This window comes from Paralichthys olivaceus, chromosome 1 (assembly GCF_024713975.1).
Source record: "Paralichthys olivaceus isolate ysfri-2021 chromosome 1, ASM2471397v2, whole genome shotgun sequence".
Classification (NCBI taxonomy): domain Eukaryota; kingdom Metazoa; phylum Chordata; class Actinopteri; order Pleuronectiformes; family Paralichthyidae; genus Paralichthys; species Paralichthys olivaceus.
This window is the reverse complement of record NC_091093.1, coordinates 25,132,142-25,142,063: the sequence shown is the minus strand read 5'-3', so window position 1 is coordinate 25,142,063 and position 9,922 is coordinate 25,132,142. Positions and strand designations below refer to the sequence as shown.

The 9,922-nt window shown below is 42.9% G+C and overlaps 2 long non-coding RNA genes across 2 annotated transcripts; one reads left to right on the top strand and one right to left on the bottom strand.

Annotated features, from left to right (window-relative positions):
• Positions 1–524: 524 nt before the first annotated feature.
• LOC138409934 (uncharacterized) lies at positions 525–2,343 on the top strand. The gene is made up of 3 exons (XR_011242769.1): positions 525–1,153; positions 1,703–1,758; positions 1,937–2,343. It is a non-coding gene; the product is annotated as an uncharacterized lncRNA (long non-coding RNA).
• Positions 2,084–6,328, bottom strand: LOC138409945 (uncharacterized). The gene is made up of 2 exons (XR_011242771.1): positions 2,882–6,328; positions 2,084–2,198 (listed from the first exon to the last, which is right to left on the bottom strand). It is a non-coding gene; the product is annotated as an uncharacterized lncRNA (long non-coding RNA).
• Positions 6,329–9,922: the final 3,594 nt, after the last annotated feature.

Genomic DNA, 9,922 nt, shown 5'->3' with positions numbered 1-9,922 from the left:
ACATCTTAAAGTGCCAGCTGTGAAGGCCGTAGTTGTGCATTGCTTTATAAAACATCTCATCTATAATTCAGGAAAGCGTACAGACAAACATAGCAAATTGATGCACTACTTCAATGCAGGTGTGGCTATAGGGGCAACAATAATAACATTTATGTTCATATCAATGTTCATATGCTTATGTTGAAGGTGCCAGCAAACAATAGTTTGTAGTGTTAAGTTTGTTGCTATGGTCACATACGGGGATCTGAGTCACGTGGTGGTGGTACGTCAGCAGGTAGTAATAAAATCAGCTGTTCCTCACTGGGTGAATGAAGGAACGAGAGGGTGAGGGGATCGAAGTCTTTTTGAACAGCCAGTGCATCCGGCAGGTGAAGTTTTTCCCCAGCTTAGCCTCTTGGCGGCCATACTGTTCGTACCCCCCCCTCATTTGACCCACAGCAGTTTGCCTACAGAGCTAATAGGTCTACAGAGGATGCCGTGACCACTGCTCTCAATGCTTTCTTATCCAACCTGGAGCAGCAGAGGAGCTATGTACGGATGCTCTTCATAGACTACAGCTCTGCCTTTAACACCATCCTCCCCCACAGACTGGTATCCAAGCTGTTGGACATAGGACTCCCACACTCAACCTGCCTACTGTTCGTATCCCCCCCTCATTTGACCCACAGCAGTTTGCCTACAGAGCCAATAGGTAAGAGAGGAAAGAGACAGAGATGGAACTGTGGGGATATGTCGCCTCTGTGGTCATGGATGTCTTAATAATGTGTAAAACACCAAGGGACTATGGAGAGAAGTGCACCATCAGCCCATAGACTGTATATAAAGATGGACGTAGTGTCCGTGACGTCACCCGTTGGTTTCTGTAGAGTGAAAATGAGGCTCGTAGTGGGCGTTTCACCCGGCGCCATCTTGCCGGGGCCTGACTCCTCCTAGTTCCGGGCTAACCCATAAATGGGCAAAAAGGCGGCGCGCGAGTGGACGCTAGGCGGGCCGAGTGAAGACTGACAACCGAGCCACGCCCACAGAGCTTATCGTTTCCTGGTTAGCTCAGGCTAAGGAGCTAGGCTAAATGCTACCCGCGACTGCTAACCGGCTAGCGCTGCGGTGTTGTTGCTCCGGGATGGTCGCGGTCGTAACATCGAACCGAACAGAGGTAAGTTACCCTGAAACTTTACAAGAACAAAACCTATTTATTTATTTATTATTATAATCATACCACATATACTTACATTCCTCAAGTGGTTTTTGATGTTATTGAGGTAATTCACCGTTTATTTAACACATCTAATGAAGTTTGAAGCAAGTTAACTAGCTTTAGTAAAGAGTTGTGTTTTGTCATTTGATTTTAATTTTAATAAGTTAATATTAATAAGCTGCATGTGATACAGACTTGTATAACCGCCATTACTATTACAACCTCTTTTTTTAGCCTGTTATGAATTCACAGTGAATTAGACTCAGTGCAGATGTGTAATTATATGACAGTTTAGATGTGATTATAATCTCCACACACCACTGTTGTAAACAGTGCTCATATTTATTATATATGTATATATATTATATATCTGTTTTAACACTGCGAGAAGTTGAGGGACTTGAAGTGGACTGTTATCAACAGCACTGTGAGAGATTATCACCCTTGAATATTACAGATGTGGTAGAAAGACATTTTATATATTTATACAATGTTTATTTCTTTTAGTACATCAGTTTGGCTGAAATCTGTGGTGCTTCCACCTGCTGAACACAGAATAAACTGTAGGTACCCGTCTTGGCTGCTTAACACAGCTGATATTACATGTGTCAAAATTAATGTAATTATTGTATTGTACAGTATCTGTAAATCATGTTTCTCCTCTGTTCCTTAATATCTAAAGATGTGACAATGATTTTAGCATAAAACATCCTTTAACATGACTTTTTTCATTTCATGAAGCACTGCAACACCTGATGTCCTCAGAATCCACTGTGGCCGCAGCAACATGGTGGAGATCGGCAGCTTCAGGCTGGTCAACATGATAATAATATTGAGTCAATTTCTATATCCATTATGGTTGGTAAAATTAACACTATCACAACAATGTTCATCTTTTACTTTCTGATTTAATAAACCTTAGATAAAAAGTGTTGTCTTTTCTTTTTTGCCATAAGAGACAGAACACGGTCAGCACAGCTGTGTCCCTCAGGTTCGTCCGTCCCTAATAAAATGACAGGAAACATAAAAGTATGGCATTATTGCAGAGATACGTGTTACTTTCAAACAAAGTCTGTGTCCTTATATTCTGTGGATATTTAAGTATGTATCTGAATATGGTTTGGGATTAAACAGTGTACTACAATGAATGTGCAGTATGGAGTTATTTTACATTAAAAGTATTGCATATATAATGTAATGCATCATGTGCAATAATTTGCTTTAATTGTTAGTAAGTTCTGGGTCTATACCTGGTAGGTAAACTGTTCATTCATAAATAAAGTTCAGCTCAATAAGTTTCACACTGCAGCAGCTGCACTAACGTTATTTCTGAAACAATAATCTAATAAAACATTATTACTGAAGTTACCCACAGTAACGTAGTCAAGCCAAATAGGTTGGGGAGCTGAACAACTTTACATAACGTTAGATATCTAACTTGATGATATTCACTAAACACACAGTCGCCTTCAGTTTAAAAGATTTATCACCATGAACTCTAACGCTCCTCTCCGCTGTGTGGACGCTTCATGTCGGGTTAATAACTCCCATCCCTCCCGTTAGCATCGCCGTTACTGCTGGTATCTTGCCTGGAGGTTAGCGGAGCTAAGCTAACCAGCCAGGTACAGACACAATGATACCTGCTCATCACTACGACACGTAAATCAAAGACAGTACTTTACTCACCACAGACACTGCAGCACAGACGTCTTCCACTTCTCCGTCAGGACATCAGCCGAACAACAAACGATGATGTTCACATGTGAGTGAAAACTCCCCCACAGACTCCGCTCGTGCTCGGTGACGGGGATTAGCCTGTTAGCTCAGGTGAAGCCGAGCAGCCCACAGGCTAACAGCCCGAGTGACGAGCTAACGGTGACGTCACGTGTCAATCAAGTGATAATTATTCATAATTTCAAACCTCTGTATTATCGAAACGAGCGAGTTAGAAAAAAATTCACCCCCCCCCCAGAGTTGTCATGGAGGAAGAACTTACTGATTGAGACTAAAACCGTTTTTTGAACCAGGCTGTAAACACGTTTAATTCTGCTCTAAAGTCGGGCTTTTTTTCATTCTTGGAGCCAGCCTTAAGTGGCCACCCAGTGAACTGCAGTTATTTGCACTTCCGTATTGGCCTCAGCGCTCAGCCCGGGATGTTGCCGCTTGCATCAGCCTCACACATCAGCTGCTGAGAGAAATCATGAAAGACTACCCTGTCATGGAGTGGGTCTACCCGAATGTGAGCAGCGAGAAAGTGGCTGCTGCTGTGTATAAGGAACTTTACCAATTGATGCGCAACCAACTGAAGCACATGATACATCTTAAAGTGCCAGCTGTGAAGGCCGTAGTTGTGCATTGCTTTATAAAACATCTCATCTATAATTCAGGAAAGCGTACAGACAAACATAGCAAATTGATGCACTACTTCAATGCAGGTGTGGCTATAGGGGCAACAATAATAACATTTATGTTCATATCAATGTTCATATACGTATGTTGAAGGTGCCAGCAAACAATAGTTTGTAGTGTTAAGTTTGTTGCTATGGTCACATACGGGGATCTGAGTCACGTGGTGGTGGTACGTCAGCAGGTAGTAATAAAATCAGCTGTTCCTCACCGGGTGAATGAAGGAACGAGAGGGTGAGGGGATCGAAGTCTTATTGAACAGCCAGTGCGTCCGGCAGGTGAAGTTTTTCCCCTGCTTAGCCCCTTGGCGGCCATACTGTTCGTACCCCCCCTCATTTGACCCACAGCAGTTTGCCTACAGAGCTAATAGGTCTACAGAGGATGCCGTGACCACTGCTCTCAATGCTTTCTTATCCCACCTGGAGCAGCAGAGGAGCTATGTACGGATGCTCTTCATAGACTACAGCTCTGCCTTTAACACCATCCTCCCTCACAGACTGTTATCCAAGCTGTCGGACATAGGACTCCCACACTCAACCTGCCTACTGTTCGTATCCCCCCCTCATTTGACCCACAGCAGTTTGCCTACAGAGCCAATAGGTAAGAGAGGAAAGAGACAGAGATGGAACTGCGGGGATATGTCGCCTCTGTGGTCATGGATGTCTTAATAATGTGTAAAACACCAAGGGACTATGGAGAGAAGTGCACCATCAGCCTCACACATCAGCTGCTGAGAGAAATCATGAAAGACTACCCTGTCACGGAGTGGGTCTACCCGAATGTGAGCAGCGAGAAAGTGGCTGCTGCTGTGTATAAGGAACTTTACCAATTGATGCGCAACCAACCGAAGCACATGATACATCTTAAAGTGCCAGCTGTGAAGGCCGTAGTTGTGCATTGCTTTATAAAACATCTCATCTATAATTCAGGAAAGCGTACAGACAAACATAGCAAATTGATGCACTACTTCAATGCAGGTGTGGCTATAGGGGCAACAATAATAACATTTATGTTCATATCAATGTTCATATGCTTATGTTGAAGGTGCCAGCAAACAATAGTTTGTAGTGTTAAGTTTGTTGCTATGGTCACATACGGGGATCTGAGTCACGTGGTGGTGGTACGTCAGCAGGTAGTAATAAAATCAGCTGTTCCTCACCGGGTGAATGAAGGAACGAGAGGGTGAGGGGATCGAAGTCTTATTGAACAGCCAGTGCGTCCGGCAGGTGAAGTTTTTCCCCTGCTTAGCCTCTTGGTGGCCATACTGTTCGTACCCCCCCTCATTTGACCCACAGCAGTTTGCCTACAGAGCTAATAGGTCTACAGAGGATGCCGTGACCACTGCTCTCAATGCTTTCTTATCCCACCTGGAGCAGCAGAGGAGCTATGTACGGATGCTCTTCATAGACTACAGCTCTGCCTTTAACACCATCCTCCCCCACAGACTGTTATCCAAGCTGTCGGACATAGGACTCCCACACTCAACCTGCCTCTGGATTAAGGACTTCCTCACAGAGCGCAACCAGAGGGTCAGAGTGGGCCCCACCTCTCCACAGCCATCAGCCTCAGCACTGGCTCACCACAGGGCTGTGTGCTGAGCCCCCTCCTCTACACCCTCTACACCCATGACTGCACCCCCGCCCACCACAACACCATCGCCAAGTTTGCTGACGACACCACAGTAGTGGGACTCATCTCTGGGGAGGATAAGTCAGCCTACGGGGATGAGGTGGAGCAACTGACAGCGTGGTGTCGGAACAACCTGCTCCTGAACACATCTAAGAACAAGTAGCTCGTTGTTGACTTCAGGAAAAAGACACACAAAATCCGGCCACTACACATCAACAGGGTTTGTATGGAGAGGGTCTCGGACTTCCTATTCCTGGGGGTAAACATCAGCAATGACCCCACCTGGGGACTGCACACTGCGGAGCTGGCGAAGAAGGCCCAGAAGAGACTCTACATACTGAGGGTTCTCAGGAGGAACAACATCCCAGAGAAACTTCTGGTGTCCTTCTATCGCTGCACAGTAGAGAGGGTCCTGACCTATTCTCTGTGCGAGGTTCTCCAGCTGCACAGCGGCACAGAGAAAAGAGCTGCAGAGGGTCATACACGCTGCCAAGCAGGTCAACTCCTGCTACTTGAAGATCTACACAGCTCCCGTTGCCTCAAAAATGCTGCGACGATCCTTCAGGACCCCTCACACTCCAGACATGGACTGTTTGAACTTAAAGCAAGGGCAAACGGAATAAGGAATAGTTTCCACCCATCAGCTGTTACATTACTGAATGCTGCTAGATCAGGGGTTTTCAAAGTGTGGGAGAGTTAGCCCCCTCTTGGAGAGCAAAGAAACAACTGCCCTTTTTACAGTTGCTATACTTATTGTTCCATTCATACTTAAAAAAAGACATTTCATGATACAAATCTTCTACAGAAAGAAAACCATTGCATGACTTATTACACTCGTGCCAGAAGATGGCAGCAAAAGCCTGCTATGCCAACAGTTCAACTTTAAAACCTTCAATGAACAAAGGCTACACATCTGTCTCTAGGGCTCAGGGAGGAGGCACAGATATACAGTTAGAGTTCAGGTTAGATTCAGGTCAGGAGAAAGACATATTGACAGCACAACAGTTTCCCACTGAACCTCCTCCCAAGCTTTAGGAATCTAACGCTCAACATCAACAAAGACCATTTATTACAGTGACCCCTACACAAAAAACTCAAGAGACGAAATTATATATTTGAGTCTAGTTTTGATGATGTACTTTATTAAGAGTCTGAAAGTTCAGAACGTTTACTGTCAAAGATACAGTCCAGTACGAATTTCACTACGAAAACCGTGTTTTTGCATATCCTTCCTCCAAATTTTGGGGAAATCCAACCTGTAGTTGTTTTGTAATTCCTGCTAACAGACAAACAGATGAAAACATAACCTCCTGGGCAAAAGTTTAATTGAAATCAGAAAAGGCTGTCTGATAAAATAATTTCTTAAGAAGGTGGTTTAAGAAAATTACTGAGTCAACTGATGTAATTCCCTCAAGTCAATCATTCCAGAGCCTTTGGGCAAAGAGAAAAAAAATATCAGATTTGAACGCAGTGGCGACAGCCAACTGCAGCACTGCAGGGCATGTATTGACAACTCCAACAATCTTAAGAACATCAGTAGTTGTGGTAATGTTGCCTTCAGGACTCAGGATAGCAACGCCAGGACACTGACAGGCCTACATAGCTTTCTCACCTCCACCTCAGTTTGAGGGACAGCTTCATACAAAAGCCCCCAAGAATCCTCCATAGTACATTGATCAGTGAGAGAAGAATCATTATGTCCACATCTTTTGCTTAAGCAAAAGCAATAACATTAAATTATACCTCCTCCCAAGCTTTAGGAATCTAACGCTCAACATCAACAAAGACCATTTATTACAGTGACCCCTACACAAAAAAATCAAGAGACGAAATTATATATTTGCCCTTTCTTCACTGAGTCTAGTTTTGATGATGTACTTTATTAAGAGTCTGAAAGTTCAGAGCGTTTACTGTCAAAGATACAGTCCAGTACGAATTTCACTACGAAAACCGTGTTTTTGCATATCCTTCCTCCAAATTTTGGGGAAATCCAACCTGTAGTTGTTTTGTAATTGCTGCTAACAAACAGATAAAAACATAACCTCCTGGGCAAAAGTTTAATTGAAATCAGAAAAGGCTGTCTGATAAAATAATTTCTTAAGAAGGTGGTTTAAGAAAATTACTGAGTCAACTGATGTAATTCCCTCAAGTCAATCATTCCAGAGCCTTTGGGCAAAGAGAAAAAAAAAATCAGATTTGAACGCAGTGGCGACAGCCAACTGCAGCACTGCAGGGCATGTATTGACAACTCCAACAATCTTAAGAACATCAGTAGTTGTGGTAATGTTGCCTTCAGGGCTCAGGATAGCAACGCCAGGACACTGACAGGCCTACATAGCTTTCTCACCTCCACCTCAGTTTGAGGGACAGCTTCCTACAAAAGCCCCCAAGAATCATCCATAGTACATTGATCAGTGAGAGAAGAATCATTATGTCCAGATCTTTTGCTTAAGCAAAATCAATAACATTAAATTATATTCAAATTAAAAATCGTGCATTCTGAAGCTAAGTAACATTTAATTAGACTCAGTGCAGAAAAGGTGTTTTTTAGTGTTTTACTGTGACATATTTTGTTTCCATTCCCAGCTGACATTGGGGATGACAGGGTACATGCTGGACAGGCTGCTAATGGGTCAACCCTCAGAGAACTCACATTCACCCTTGTGGTCGATTTAAAGTTTCCAATTGACCCAAATGCCAGTCTGCGTGTCTTATATTGTGGGAGGAAGCTGGAGTACCACACAGATATACTAACCCCACACAGAAAGGCACCAGCAAAACCAGGATTCATACCGAGAACCTTCTTTCAGTGAGGGACCAGTGTGTACACTTATGTCTATTCTATTTTTATATTTCCCTGCATTTATATTGACTGTCCTCTTTGCTGCTGCAACCATAGACTGTATATAAAGAAAAAAAATTCACCCCCCCCAGAGTTGTCATGGAGGAAGAACTTACTGATTGAGACTAAAACCGTTTTTTGAACCAGGCTGTAAACAGGTTTAATTCTGCTCTAAAGTCGGGCTTTTTAACATGGGAGTCAATGGGAATTGACTCCCTCTTGGAGCCAGCCTCAAGTGGCCACCCAGTGAACTGCAGTTATTTGCACTTCCGTATTGGCCTCAGTGCTCAGCCCGGGATGTTGCCGCTTGGCTGCAACACAGCACATTTCCCCATAGTGGGACTAATTGAGGATTATCTTATCTCATCTAATCTTATCTCAACCACTGCATTTAGAACAAATAGCTCTAAGAGAGGCAGTCAAGTAAAGTTTTTAGCTTTAAGAGGTTTTTTAAAATTGTTTTATTACCTCAACTCACGTAGAAACACTTAACGCTGGAGTTCATCACCAGGGAGGGAAGGTTTGCAAGCTTCTAATAAAAAATAACCAATAACTAGAGCTGTCAGACAAATGCATCAAGGCACCATAAATGTACACATTACCTACATAATACACTCACTGCATCTATTTTTCACTATTTTTTTGAAACATACAACCTGACAGAGGGGAAATGTATAAAAGGACTTTCAAGCTGCATTCACTGTGATGTAAGTGTGACATGCAAATTTGCGAGTGAGAGCTTTCGGACTTTCTGCAGAGGTTCTCCCGCCAGCGCCAAAGAAATAGCTACGAGGTTCTTTCATTACAAATAGTTCACACTATAAAATGCACTTTCGATCAACTTGAAATGACACTTATATTTATTGTACATACAATTATTCGTATTAATTGTTTAGAATCAACTGTTACTTAAGAAATTAAAACACGGATGCATCAGATACTAATCACACACTCAAACAAAGCTAAAGCCTATATTACCTTATGTGTAGTGATGGGTCGTACTGTGCCGATGCTTCGGAGCGTGTGTTGAGAAATCCCGGAAGTATTTAGTGAAGCGATGCCTGCTTCATGTAGGGCGAGTGAAGTCTTTACAGAGCCTTTATTTTGAAAATAAGCCCCCCCAATAGTAACTGGATGTTACCAGGAAGTCTGTACAAAGCCTTTATTTTGAAAATAAGCCCCCCCATAGTAATAGAATGTTACTAGGAAACATGTAATGAGCCTGGTTTTTCAAAATAAAACCCCAAGATGGTTACAGGATGTTCCTAGGAAGCGTAAAAAATAGCTAGATTTTCAAAATACAACCCCCAAATAGTTACAGAATATTCTGAGGAAGCCTAAAAGATGCCGGATTTTCAAAATAAAACCCCCAGATGGTTACAGAATGTTCCCAGGGAGCCGGAAAAAGATTGGACTTTCAAAATAAAACTCCCAAATAGTTACAGAATGTTCCCAGGGAGCCTGAAAGACGCTGGATTTTCAAAATAAAACCCCCAAATAGTTACAGAATGTTTCCAGGAAGCCTGAAAGACACTGGATTTTCAAAATAAAACCCCCAGATGGTTACAGGGTGTTCCCAGGGAGCCGGAAAAAGAGTGGACTTTCAAAATAAAACTCCCATATAGTTACAGAATGTTCCCAGGAAGCCTGAAAGACGCTGGATTTTCAAAATAAAACCCCCAAATAGTTACAGAATGTTGCCAGGAAGCCTGAAAGACACTGGATTTTCAAAATAAAAACCCCAAATAGTTACAGGATGTTCCGAAGAAGCCTGAAGGAGGGGGAATTTTAAAAATTAAATGCCATGGATGGTGATAAGACCTTACATCATGGTTTCTCTCTGTCTATCT